At 35.6% G+C, this 14,163-nt stretch overlaps 1 long non-coding RNA gene across 2 annotated transcripts in view; it reads left to right on the forward strand.

Moving 5' to 3' along the window:
• The window catches only part of LOC132679233 (uncharacterized), a 43,107-nt gene extending 36,723 nt beyond the window's left edge, over positions 1 to 6,384 (forward strand). The window contains exons 3-4 of one of the 2 annotated variants that reach the window (XR_009610022.3): positions 929 to 1,023; positions 1,554 to 6,384. This is a non-coding gene — a long non-coding RNA (uncharacterized LOC132679233). The remainder of the gene's footprint in view (positions 1 to 928; positions 1,024 to 1,553) is intronic. The other variant, XR_009610023.3, reaches the window with a different exon arrangement.
• Positions 6,385 to 14,163: the final 7,779 nt, after the last annotated feature.

Raw genomic sequence — 14,163 nt, forward strand, 5'->3', positions numbered from 1 at the left:
TAAAAATACAAGCTGGTCCTCAACAATGGTCTCTCATGATGACATTTCATATCCTTACCTCTCTATCTCAAACCCGAACTCAGCTACACTGATCAATGACTGTTATATTATTTTATTTTATTTTATTTTATTTTATTTTATTTTATTTTATTTTATTTTATTTTATTTTAAAGAGAGAGTGTGAGCAGGAGAGAGCAGGTGGGGGAGAGAGATGGGGGAAGGGAGGGAGAGAGAGGGAGAGGGAGGGAGAGAGAGAATCTTAAGCAGGCTCCATGCTCAGCATGGAGCCCGACATGAATCCCAATCCCACAAATCTGGGATCATGAGCTGAGCTGAGCTGAAATCAAGAGCCAGATGCTCAACCAACTGAGCCACCCAAGCACCCCAACAGTTGTTTTAAAGATCTTGAGTTTGCATACACACACTCTTTCCCCCACGCAGTCCTATCCAAAATCTCGTATGTTTAGAGCATCCTCACTCATGTTTTAGTACCTACTAAAACGACTTTATGAGAATCTTTATTGACCTCTTGAACCCCTCTATCAGAATGCATGCCTGATTCATTTAGTAACCCTAGCACTGGATAATGCCTGACTAGAGACTGTTGATCAGTTTAAGTTCACTGAATAAATGAATGGATGACAGAATAAACAAATCAACTCACTAGCTTTAGAAACAAGGAAACTGAGAGGTAGTTTAAGAGACTTGTCTAAGTCCACTCTGTGATTGAAAAAAAAATAGCACTATAACTCAGATGCCAATTTCATTCAGTATTCCTCCCCTTGTTACATCTTGATAGCCTTTCCAAAAACTTCTTAGTGTCAATAGCATTAATTTATGACTAAATCTTAATTACATACAACGTCCTGATAAGAATAAGATGCTATGTTTTTTTTTTCTTTTTATTTAAACAAACTATGAAATCTAGAACAGTGCAATTTGAACACAGTAGCCTCTGCCCCATGCCTGAGGGAGACAGCACAGCTTTGGGAATTATGATTGAGTGACAGCCCTACCTATGAAGTAAGTAACCAGGCTGCCCACTTAGCCCTCTTTTCCATGGTTTCTTAAATAGTTGGGTTTTCCTGACTTTTTTTTCTTTTTTTCTTTTTCTAAGGTTGGAGAAGTACAGCCAGCTGGCTAGAATCTGCTTCCCATGTGTTCTTAATAACTTTTATTTCCCTAAGGGCTAGCCTATGCTTCTCAAACCTGGCTACACATGAGAATCACCAGGGTAACTTAAAAGAAAAAAAAAAATACCAACGTGTGAACCCATAACCAAAGATTCTGATTAAATTGGTCAGGGGTGGATCCTGGGCAACAATAGGTTATAAAACCTTCCATCTGACTCTGATGTGTGGCTAGACCTGACCATCTCTACTTTTCAATTTTTCAGGAGAAATACCAGAATGGCATGACCTTTTATTCAGTCTGCACATCATTTCTGCACACTACTTCCAGGGCAGGGGATGTTGCATACTCAATATATACTGACTAGTCAAATGTGGAAAGAATAATGCATTTGAAAAGATTATTCCTTCCTTCTGTTTTAGGTTGGGAATGTGACTAGTCAGTAATGCCTGTGAGGACCAACTGGAAGAGAAGAAATCATTTATTCTTTACCATCAATATGTGACTGTGTCTTGAAATGAATATCCTGGAATCTGATTCAGACTTGATTTTGGAAACCCCTGCCCCCCCCCCCCTCACCTCCTCTCCTCTGGAGCCTTAGGCTTGTGGTCAAAGAATATGAGTAAGGAACAGGGAACCAATTCCCCTAATTTGTCTTTAATTTCTGTTATTTCCTTACTGAACTCCCCTTCTGCTATATTAACTCTCCCTTCCATGGAATAGGTGATGTGAAATAGGTCCTACAACCATGTTAAAAGTTAAAAACATATTGTTAGTATTTTAAATAAAACAAAAGAACAGCGATTGAAGAGATAATAGCATTTCACTTCACGACAGAAGAGATAATAACACTTTAGTGCTTTAGGCCTGCCTAATTAGTGGTGCTTCTCCTGAGACATTAATTTTGGTGTTAGTGGAGGTTAAGGGAAAAGAGGTTGCAGCTAAAGTGCCAGTGATATTCTGAGGGTTCTGGACACTGAAACCTCAAGTTTATATATACCGAGGGCTGGTGGCCAATTTCACCAATGTGTAAACTGATAAACAGAGAAATCTGATTGCAAATAAAATGCATTGTGTATTTGGCTTAATGACCATACCCTAGAATGAGCGACTAAGAATAGAGAGAATCCGGGTCGCCGCAGCCCAAGACAGACGCGGACCCATCTAGCAGGAAACAGCGGCGCTCCGGCCTCTCCTCCGCGACCGCGTGCGGACTGCTTGTCCCGGCCAACTACCACAACTGCACGAATCGACACGGCCCAGAGACGTACCTGGCGCACAAAAGTTCTCACGCTCCGCCGTGCCACGGGATCCGCGCACCTTCGCCCACATCTTGGCTGCTGTTGAGTGCTCCTACTGCCCCTTCCCCGGCCATAGACGTGGTCCCCAGACACCTCAGGGATCACTTCCGCCTGGCGCACTGCCTTCTGGGAGAAGCCCCAGGCCGGAAGTCTGACTACGAGGCCCACGCTCGCCTGCGGGGCCTCTTGCTCCCTCTGACACCTTCAACCAAGTGCTGAAGGAGCAACCCCTGGGCCTGGCCGATAGCAGCCCCAGTCCTGCCAACCCGTCTCCCGCCACTCCTCGGCCCACAGCATCTTCCCGGAGCCCCATGCTGTTGCCGTCCTCGCTGACGCCCTCTTTCCACTCGGACAAAGGCATGTAGAGCCCCCACCCCACCCCACCCCACCCCCCGGCCAAGGGAACCACAGGTACTGCCATCTGTGCAACATCGAGTTCGTCAAGTTCACAGGGACTTACGTGGTGTGTTCACCTTCATCGTCCCCAAGAAGTGTTACTGTTCCTCGAAGGCCAGCGAATATGTGAAGTGAGTCACCCAACACAGAATGGACTGGGGGCCGCTTTCCATGCACCCCCCTACCCCCAACTTCTCTATCCAGGAACAAAGGCCAGCTTTACCACCTGCCGTGCTGTCCATTGCCACCCCCGCCTGGACCCTTGGCACTTAAAGTTCAGTTTGATGAGCACAGCCTCAATAGCCTGGAGTTGAAGGAGCACCTAAATTCCATTCGAATTACTAAGGAGAGTCTCCTCTGTTTATCTGAAACATTCATCGTATTTATTTATTTTTTATTTTTGGAGAGAGAGTGTGTGAGTCCGGGAGAGGGAAAGCGAGATGGAATCTTAAGCAGGCTCCATGCTCAGCCCAGAGCCCAGAGATCATAACCTAAGCTGCAATGGGTTCATTAAAATAACACTTTCCTTAAGTAATAAGAATAACAAAGAGTTACAGAATGTAGATATCTATGCACTTTGATATTCTTTTGGTAAAAAAGAAATGTACCCTTGGATGGGAAAGTTTCCAAGGAGGGCTTTTCACCAAAAAGATCAGACTGTGGAAAGAACCACAGACTTGTTGAGGCAGGAAGAGCAAGAAGAAAAGACAAGGAAAGCATTTTAAACGTTAATGATACTTCATAGCAGTAAGTTATTTTTATATAGTGTAGGTCAGAATATTCTTTACAGTAACAAAAATATTTTGTGTACTTTTAAAAGGCTTCATGCATACACTGGTAAAAAAAAACAAAAGAGAAAAAAAATGCTGTCATTTTGAGGAATTATGATGATGATTGTTAATATTTATGTGCCAAAGCAATAACAACAAATGTTATATGGAAGATAACATTGAATTGTAAAAATATCATGAAATATTACTGTGCTTTTCATATGGACAAGTAAACCTAGGCTTAAATGATTAAATCACATGTCTAAAGCCCTATAGCTGAAATGTGATACATGCAAAATGCAAAACCAAATTAGTCTTGTTTTAGAGTCTGTGATCTTAACCACTCTGTTTTTTGATACTTAGAGGAAAACTTTTCCCAATTTTGGAGTTAAAGAAGTGGAAAATTATCCAGACTAGTGGCAATGCAAACCATCTGAGAAGGGAGAGTCAGGGACAAGGAGTGTGGCTTTCTGAGAGACAGCATTTCATCACAGCTGGTATTCTTGGGAACCCTAGTAGAGACTCTGTGAAAAAGATTTAACATGAAAAAGATTTTGTTGATACTTCTGTGGAGGGTTGATTAGAAAAAGAAAGATAAGTCAGAAGACTATTTTGATAATTAAAATGAAATAAAGACATGTGGACTTCATTTATGGTTGTCAAGATTTGTGGAAGTTGGTAAAGGAGAAGAAGTTACAGACAACTCTAAATTTTCGGACTAGTGGACTAAAGAATTATGGTGCCATTGGGAACAATAGGAAAATTCAGAAGTGTCCATTATTTGATGACAGAAAGAAAAATAATTCACATTTTACTGGTGATAAAATCAAATTGTAAGCAAAGATGTAAGATAGATCTTTTCTTATTCAACTGCATTGTCTGCCTGTTCTAGACAGATCTTCTGGGTATGTAGCTGAGAATGTCAACATCAAATTTATATTTTGTGGTCTTTGTCTTGTTCTTTGGGGATTTTGTCTTCTCATTTCTTATGCTTATTTCAATAGCTGGATACTACACTGTTATGCCCTGATATTCTGTCTTGTTTCCCACATGTATCCAAGGTCATGGAGACTTGTAACAACCCAGTGATTACAGTTTCTAACTAGCAGTAGTTCTTTGGTGCTTTATATATACTTGGATCTTTGCTTATTGACAGATATGCCTAATTCTCATAGTGCCATATTTTGCCTATCACCCAATATATCACCTTGATAACGTTTCCTAGCTAAACTTGATTCCAAAGAAATATCATCATAGGTATCTAACTAGTTTCCAGAGACTAACAATTTCCAGTAGGGCTCATTCTACTAGGCTATAGTCCAAATACATATTTTCTTTGGTTCCCCCGGATATGCAGAATTCCTTAATTTTATTTAATATAGTGGATGAAATGTATTACTATAAATCTATACACCAATAACCAGTATACCATCATGTTTTCTTTCTTTTACTTTTTTTTTAATGTTTATTTATTTTTGAGAGAGAGACAGTGCAAGCGGGGGAAGAGCAGAGAGAGGTAGATACAAAATCTGAAGCAGATTTCAGACTCTGAGCTGTCAGCACAGAGCTCGACCATGATGCCTCTTGAGGGGCTTGAACTCACAAACTGTGAGATCATGACCTGAGCTGAAGTCGGATGCTTAACCAACTGAGCCACCCAGGCACCCCTTCTTTCTCTTACTTTTTAAACATGGGTTCAGAAAAAAGGGAAAGTCACCAATAACTTCAACATTTTTCTTTCTAATTTACTCATGAAAGTCATTCTTATGTTTGAGTTGGTCAAATTGATCCCCCATAAGTAATCACTACTGAATTTGCTAAATATGCTTTTCTGACTTCCATATGTTTATACATGTGCACATATGCACTTTGATACATTTATTATATTCATTTATTAGTCTCTTTGTTTACAGATTGGAATCATGCTGCAGACATTGGTTTGGGGTTTTTTTAACCACTTAATAAATTATAATGTGTAGCTTTAAAGGTCAATACATCATACTATTTAGTTTTACTAAACTTTGAATGGAGGTACTATGATCTTTTTTCTCATTTTATTGTTTACTGACACTGAAACTGCAAGTAATGTTTGCAACAAGTATTGCTCTGCATGAGGGTGTAGGGGTGTGTGTTTTTGTATATGTGTGCTCTCAGGCTAGTATAAGTGAATAATAGACTCTTAGAAGTTGAATTATTAGGGCAAAGAATAGGCAAATTTTAAAATTATATACATATTCCCAGATTACTCTTCAAAACCCATATCTACTCAAATATTTATGAGTGACCTCTTTAATACATCTTTCCCAGCACTGAATGTTATCCATATTTTAATGTAATTAAGTAGCTATGTTTTAAAAGTTTAATTCTGAGGGCACCTGGCTGGCTCAGTCTGTTAAGTGTCTGACTCTTGATTTTGGCTCAGGTCATGAATTCATAGTTCTGAGATTGAGCCCCTTATCAGGCTCCTCCCTGGGTGTGAAACCTGCCTAAGATTCAACTTCTCTCCCTCTCGCTTTGCCCCTCCTCTGCCTACAAACCATGCTTGTGGTTTCTCTGTATCAAAAAAAAAAAAAAAAAGCTTATGTTAAATTAATGAAGGTGAGGTTCTTTTTGTGTTTACTATTTACATTTCTTTTAACATTAATTTGCAACTTCATTTCCTTTATTCATTTTTAGTAAAGGAATTTTGCTGAATTCTTTTCAAAATTATTTACTAAGTTTTGTTTCACAGATTTTACTAAATATTTCGTGTTATTATTTATTAATATGTTACTGACATCTTTGCTTTGGTGTAATTTGTTAAGATTAATTAAATTTATTCTTCTGTTTGGATATATTTTAAACTTCATGATTTAAACAATTGTTATTGGAATGATTAAAAATGTATTAAAACAGCCACAGTTTTCTTTTTTGGACTACAATTAAGCGAAGACTACATGAAGACATGGACTTCATTTATCCAAATGCGCACACAATTGCAACAAACTCACAACACACACATACTAGACTTTAAAAACATGTAAAATATGTCAGCCTTATAGTGTCTGCTCTTAATCACTTCAGTATGTTAAGGGAAATTTTGAAAGTGCTTAGCAGACATAATTGAAGTACTTACAAAGAATTTAAAACTTGAGATTGTGCTTGCCAGAAGTACTGTTTTATACAGTTCTTCATGTGCTATATTTTTAAGGCATGGCTGATTTTTAGCAATATATGGGAGGCACGTATAAACAAGTATACCTACTATGTTGTCTTACTACAAAATAATTTCCAAACTTTATACTGATTATAAATATAGTGATAATTAGAGTTTAGGAACTAGATTTATGGTAATAATTAGACTGCAGTGAATATGTTTGTAAAAATGAGAACTGAGGAGTTAAAAAATAAATAGGAAATGAGAAATTATAATTGGAGAGAGATGCCCAGGAAGCAAATCCCAAATCACAAAAGGAATCAGGATAAATGTATTTCTACAATGGAAAATTTCCTTGACTCATTTTCTCACCTTTCTTTCAGCCCAATCTCTCTTCATTCCTCTATAGAAATAAAATCAATGAATAGAGTTGAATAGGTCTATCCCCATATTTTAATAGAAATCTATACCATTCTTTTATTATTATTTTTTTCTTATGAGTAAATTAAATCAGCTAGATATTTCTTTCATGACTCCAGGGTAATGAAAAAGACATCTCTAAAAGAGTTTCAGAGGAGATAGTTCTTACTGTCAGAGAATTATAACCAACACAAATGTCCCTTGTCTTCTAGGTGAATAGTTGGTATGCAATCAGGTTAAACATTATGTATATTAGAATCAATCAATATGTTGAATTGATGAATGAATATCCAACATTTATTGCATATTAATGATATACTAAATATGATGAGCCAAACCATGAAAGTTTCTTTCATGAAACCCAAATATATTTTAGCAAAAACACATTTCAATTCAGTTTATAACAATAAAGAATATGATGGTATAAATAATGGGCTTTGGCTTCTCAGATATCCAGATTCTTGTCCCATCATTGCACTTAGTAGCTATATGACCTTGGGCAATTTATTTGACCTCTTAATTATGTTGTCAGGGATTATTTCCTTCCGTCTTTCCAGAAAGTATAATAAGAACACCAAACTAGAAATAGCACTGTGGCTTGGTTTCAACTCCTTGCTTCTTATACCTACTCACTTCAGTGAGGCTTCGGTTTCCTCATCTATGAAAAAAGGATATTTGATCAGGAAATTTCTTAAGCCTCTTCCTTATTTTAGGACACAAAGAATCTTTGTCTTCACACTCAGTTTCCCATTCACAAGGTAAAATTAGGTTTCTTAGTGCTCGCTCATTCCTTTATTTTTAAGTTCTCTTGCAAGGCTATATTTTGGAATTAAGGAGCAAAATATGTTGAATGTTTTAAAGTTTCAAAATCACTTATTTACTGGAAACAAAAAACCTTTGCCATTAGATTTCAAACACGATAGGAGTTGTTTTAAGAAACACAGTCTACACACTACAACTTATTTCCCAAGGGCTCTGTAAGAAAGACCTCTCCTAAAACTTACATTTTTGGAAAAGGTGGAGCTGAACTCTCATCTGTAGAAAACATCTGTCAGAATATATGACTCACTGCCAGAAGCCCTCTTTTGGAATCCTTTCTTAATAACAACAATGTATAACAAAAAGATGCTTTGTATTTCAGTAATGCCTTTATTTAGACCACCTTTCCAATCCATTTATAAACATGTCTAAGAAACACAGGCTATGTCTAGACTACCAAACACAAAAGACACCAAAATTGAACAGGAAGAGTGTAATACTATTGCTTAACTACTGTAGTCAGTAGTCTGAATATTCACATTAGTTTATTCCATTAATAACTTTCATAAAGACTATAGAAAAAAATTCAAATTTTATGGCAGCAGATTTCATTTAAATTTTCCTCAATAGGTTTAGACACATGTAAAACATCTTTACTAACCTGATGGGTGCTGGTAGCTCAAAGAAATGTAGGCTATGCAGGACTTATCCACATAAAAAGGTAAAAATCAAAACAAAAGTGTTAAAATCTTTCACCCATTTTAAATTGTGTTATAGTCTAATTATCTGATTATTGAATTAGGTTAATTATTTATATATTCAAGACAAAATTTCGTTCTCAGATATAGGTCATGCAAGTATTTTCCCCAGGCCTTTGCTTGTTTTTTTTTTTTTTTTTCTTTTTTGGTAACAGTGTCTTTTGAAAATTACATGTCTTGTAATTTCATATAAATTTTAGAAACAAATTTTTAATTTCCAAAATAAAGTCTACTGAGATTTTGATTGAGATTGCATTGAATCTAAATAAGAATTTGGAGAGAAATGATGTCTTAACAATACAGAGTCATTCAAATTATGAATATAAGAAATTTCTCCATTTTTCAGATCTTTATTTTATCCCAGGTAGGTTTCCCAATTTTCAGTGTATAGAACTCACATGTCTTTTGTCAAATTTCTACCTAAATATTTCATATATTTGATATCATTAAAAGTGGCATTATTTTCATAATATCAATTTCCAGTTGTTCACCACTAATGCAATAGAAATATAATTAATTTTGTAAATTGATCTTATATCCTTGCAATTTCATTAAATTCATTTACTAGTTCTGATAGCTTTCTTCATAGATTTTCTAGGGTTTTTTACAAAGACCATTGCCTTTTTTATTTTTTTTCTACCTGAATGCACAGGCTAGAATCTCCAGTATAATATTGAATAGAAATAATGAAAATGTTCCACCTTGCTTTGCTCCTAATCTTAGAGGTAAAGCATTCAGTCTTTCACCATTAAGTATAAACTGTTAGTTTTTCATATATGCCCTTTGTCAGATTGCAAAGATTTTTTCACAATGTGGATATTTGAAAGCATTTAATCAGACTCTACAGAGAACACAAATGTGAGACTATTACTTAGAGGCAAAGAATAAGGTACAAAAGCAAAAAGAGATTGCAAGCAAACAACAGGCACCAGACATTCCATAACAGATTTCCCAGGGCCATTATTCATATGTATGTATCACACATGTATCATCCTATGTCTCCATCTTGAACAAGCTGATCTGTGCAAGGAATGTTGGCTTCAAGCTTCCATTGGCCATCTAATTGGTCAAGCAGGCTTGTCAAAGTAGTTAGGCTATAATGCAAGCATCAGTAAAGAAAGTGATCATTAGGCTCATCGGAGAGTTTCAGACCTTAAAACAATATGCAATAAACTCAAATGTCATTATGTGGTCTAAAAGTCACAAACCAGACATCCAGGCATTCCTAGAGATAAAGAGCTTTTCTACTCTAGTAGTAAACCAACTCTTTGTCTCCTTACAGTTTGAAGTTCACTTCTGTGCTTACTTTGCTAAAAGTGTTTAGCAGAAATGGATGATGTATTTTGCTAAACATTTTTTCTGCATCAGTTCAGATGATCGCATGGTTTTACCTTTGTGAGCTGTGATTAAGGAGAATCACGTTGGTCAATTTTTAAATCTTAAAATAAACAGGCATCCTGGGATAAACCCTATTTGGTTTATTGTTAAATTTGATTTGCTAAAATTCTGTTAGGAATTTTTACATCAATGTTCATAAAGGATATTTATCTTCAGTTTTTTTTTTTTCTTGTAATATTTTTATCTGGTTTGGCATCAGGATCATAATGAGCTTTTAGAGTTGGGAGGTGTTCCTTTCTCCTCAACTTTCTGGACGACTTCTGGTAGAACTTGGTATTATTTTCTCCTTAAATGTTTTGTAGAGTTTTCCAATGAAGGTACCTCATCTTAGATTTTTCTGTAAGGGAAGGCTTTAACTAATAATTCAACTTTTTAAATAGATCTAGGCTGTCCAAATATCCAATTTGTTGCGTAAAGTTTGTTGGTTTGTGTCTTTCAAGGACGTTTTCTAATTCATCTAAATTGTCAAATTTATTGGCATAAAACTCATTATATTTCTTTATTGTCCTTTGAATGGGAATACAGTTTGTAGTGATATCACTGTTCTCATTCCTAATTTGGTCATTTGTGTCTTCTTTTCCCTTATTTTCTTTATCAGTCTGGTTAGAGATTTATCAATTTTATTGGTACTCTCAAAGAAGCAGCTTTCACTTTTAATTTTTCTATTCCCATTTATTTCTACTTTCCACATTTATTATGTCAGTTCTTCTGTTTCCTTTGGGATTATTTTTTTTTTTCAGATTTTGCATTTCATAACATAGAAGATTACTCATTTGATAATTTTCTTCTTTTTTATAGTTTTTTAGTGTATAATTTTGTTTTTAAGTATAGTTTTAACTGCATCTCAAAAATTTTGATATGTTGTTTCATTTTTATTCAGTTTAGAACATTTGCTAATTTATTTTTCCTGTGTTGTTTCATCCATGGATTATTTAAAAATTTGTCCGAAAGTTTCCAAATATGTGGGGATTTTCCCAGTATTTCATTGTTAGTGGTTACTAATTTAATTCCATTTTGGTCAGAGAACATCCTTTGTTTAATTTGAGAACTTTCAACTTGAGACTTCTTTTCTGGCTCAGAATATAGCCTTTCTTGGTAATGCTGTATGTGTACTTGAAATGAATGTGTATTCTGTCATTAAATGGAGTATTCTATAATTATTAATTTGTTCATGTTGGCTAGTACTTCTGTTCCTGTTTTTATTAACCTTGATGACAACATATTTATTTTATCAGTCATTGAGAAAAGGATGTAATCTGGCCCTATGGATGTGGATTTCTCTATATTTTTTCTTGTATCATCAATTTGTATTTCATGTATTTTGAAACTCTGTTATTTGATGCACACACATGTAGGACTGTTATATACCAGGGCTGATGAAATGATCCCCTTTATCATTATGAAATGACCCTCTTTACCCCCTGTAATATTCTTAGTTTTGAAATCTATTATGTCTGAAATTACTACAACTGTTTCAGCATTGTTTTCACTAAAGTTAGTATGGTATCAACTCCCATCCCATTAATTTTTTACCATTGCTGTATTTATATTTGAAGTGGGTTTCTTTTAGGCAACGATAGTTGGATCTTATTTTATCCAATCTAACAATCTCTTTTGAATGTTTAGACCATTTATATTGCATGTGATTATTGATATTAAACGACCTCCTTGTTATTTGTTTTCTATCTGTCCATTTTTTTCTCTTTCCTTTTTTTTTTGTTTCTTTCAGGTTGAGTATTTTTATGATTCCATTTTATAACCTTTTTGGGTTATTAGCTGTAATTCTAAATGGTGACAAATAAGCATATGAAAAGATGCACATCTTGAGTCATTAAGGAAATTCAAATTAACATTACAATGAGATAGCACCATATACTCACAGAATGGGTAAAATTAAAAAGTCAGATAACAACAAATATTGGTAAGGAAGTGAAATAACTAGAATTCTCATGCACTGCAGGAGGGAATATAAAAGATGTACAGCCACTTTATAAAACTGTGTGGAAGCTTCTTAGAAAGTTAAATCCATACTTACGTTATAATCAAGCCATGTAATAATTAGATATTGATCCAAGAGAAAAAAAGCATATTCCACATAAAGACTGCACACAAATGTTCACAGCATCTTTATTCATAGTAGTAACTTGAAAACAACTGAAATGTCCATCAAAAGATGAGTGAATAAATTGTAGAATATCTATGCAGTGGAATTCTACTCTGCAACATGGATGAATACCAAAATAATTATGTGGAGTATAAGATGCCAGATAAAAAGGGGCTCATACTGAACGATTCCTGTGATGGTTAATTTTATGTGTCAACTTGATTAGGCCATGGGATGCCCAGGAAGCTAACTAAACATTATTTATGGGTGTGTTTGTAAGGGTGTTCCTAGAAGAAATTAGCATTTAAATTGGTGGACTGAGTAAAGCAGAAGTCCTTGCACAATGTAGATATCATCCAATCCCCTGAAGGCTTGCATAGAACCAAAAATATGCCTATTTGAGCTAGGATATTGATCTCCTGCCCTAAGTGCTCCTGTTACTCAGGTCTTTAGACATGGACTGGAATCTACACCAGTAGGTCTCTAGCTCTCAATCTCAATCTCTCTCTCTCTCTTTCCATTTTTATAACATTCTAAAAAAAATGCAAACTAATCTATAGTGACAGAAGTAGATCACTGTTTGCCTGGGGATGGGGGATGGTGCAAGGAAATGAGAAGAAAGAATTACAAAGGCTAATGGGAAAACATTTAGGATTAATGAATATGTTCATTATCTTACTGATGATAATGGACCCAGAGATATATAGATATAGTTATTAAACACTAAATAGATAAATATTAAACACTAAGTATTGTAGGTCAACTACATCTCATTAAAGCAGTAAAAAAAAAAAAAACAGTGTAAGATATTTTACACTAAATTCAAGTAGAAAGTAGAGGAAATCTGTTATAAGAATTCCAAGAATTTGATGATCACTGAGTACTGGGGCAGCTATAGGAAATATGAAACTTAAACTGTATCATTATATGGTGCCTGGGTGGCACAGTTAGTTAAGCAAGCGCCTGAGTCTTGATCTCCACTCAGGTCATGATCTCCTGGTTCATGAGTTTGAGTCCCACATTGGACTCTGTGCTGATGTTGCAGAGCCTGCTTGGGATTCTGTCTCTTCTTCTCTCTGCCCCTCCCCTGCTTGTGTTCTCTCTCTCAAAATAAATTAAAAAAAAAAAAAAAAAAAAAAAAAAAAAACTTAAAAAATTTTAAAAAAACCCAAAAAACTGTGTTTTGATGTATACAGATATGTTGATGAAGGGAGTTTACGGTTAAAATGACCCCTGATTTTGGATAGTGCTAAACATCAGCAACTTCCTCTAACTTTACACTAAAAGGACGTTTCCATATGGTACAGGCAAAGACAACTGTCTTCTCTTTCCCCTTTGCCTGTCCAAAACTCTTCCATGTGTCTAGTTATGTCTACTTCTTTGGTGACATCTGAGGGATCTCTCATGTCTTTATCTGGTCTTATTTAGTAGTTAAAATATCCAGACCCATGTAATTGTCAAAACCTAATTTCGTTTAGAATCAGTGATCTCTCTACCTCTCCTTTGTTGTACCTGTTCAGGTATGGAGTCTGCAGTAAAAAAAGAGAATGTGCCTTCACCTTACCTTTTTCTCTCTATTCCTTATCCTTAGCTTGCTAACTCACATTTCTTTCCTTTTCAGGGTGAGAAAAGTTGGAAGAAAAAAGAGGTAGGGGAAGGAATGGTTTTACTTATCTAGTACAATTATGATTTTGCTTTAGCAAATGTTTAAATTTGACTCTTCTCTCATGGAAGATTCTATTGTACTTCCAGTTACTTGGATGATAACATCTTTTTGTTTGTCCTTTGCTCCCCAACCAAGATTCCTCCCTCATCCTTGGATTTCTGAAGGTGTACCCATTTGGTTGGGGTAATCTCAAACCTGCGAATGGTCCTCTTTAAATCAATTCCTAGCCAGCTTTTTCTCATTTGGCACAGTGTAGATTCCAGAAAACATTCACTTATCATTGTAGGACATGTGTGACGGCTACCTCATCTCTCTGTGTCTCAG

The sequence above is a fragment of the Panthera onca genome, chromosome A2 (assembly GCF_046562875.1).
Source record: "Panthera onca isolate mPanOnc1 chromosome A2, mPanOnc1 haplotype 2, whole genome shotgun sequence".
Classification (NCBI taxonomy): domain Eukaryota; kingdom Metazoa; phylum Chordata; class Mammalia; order Carnivora; family Felidae; genus Panthera; species Panthera onca.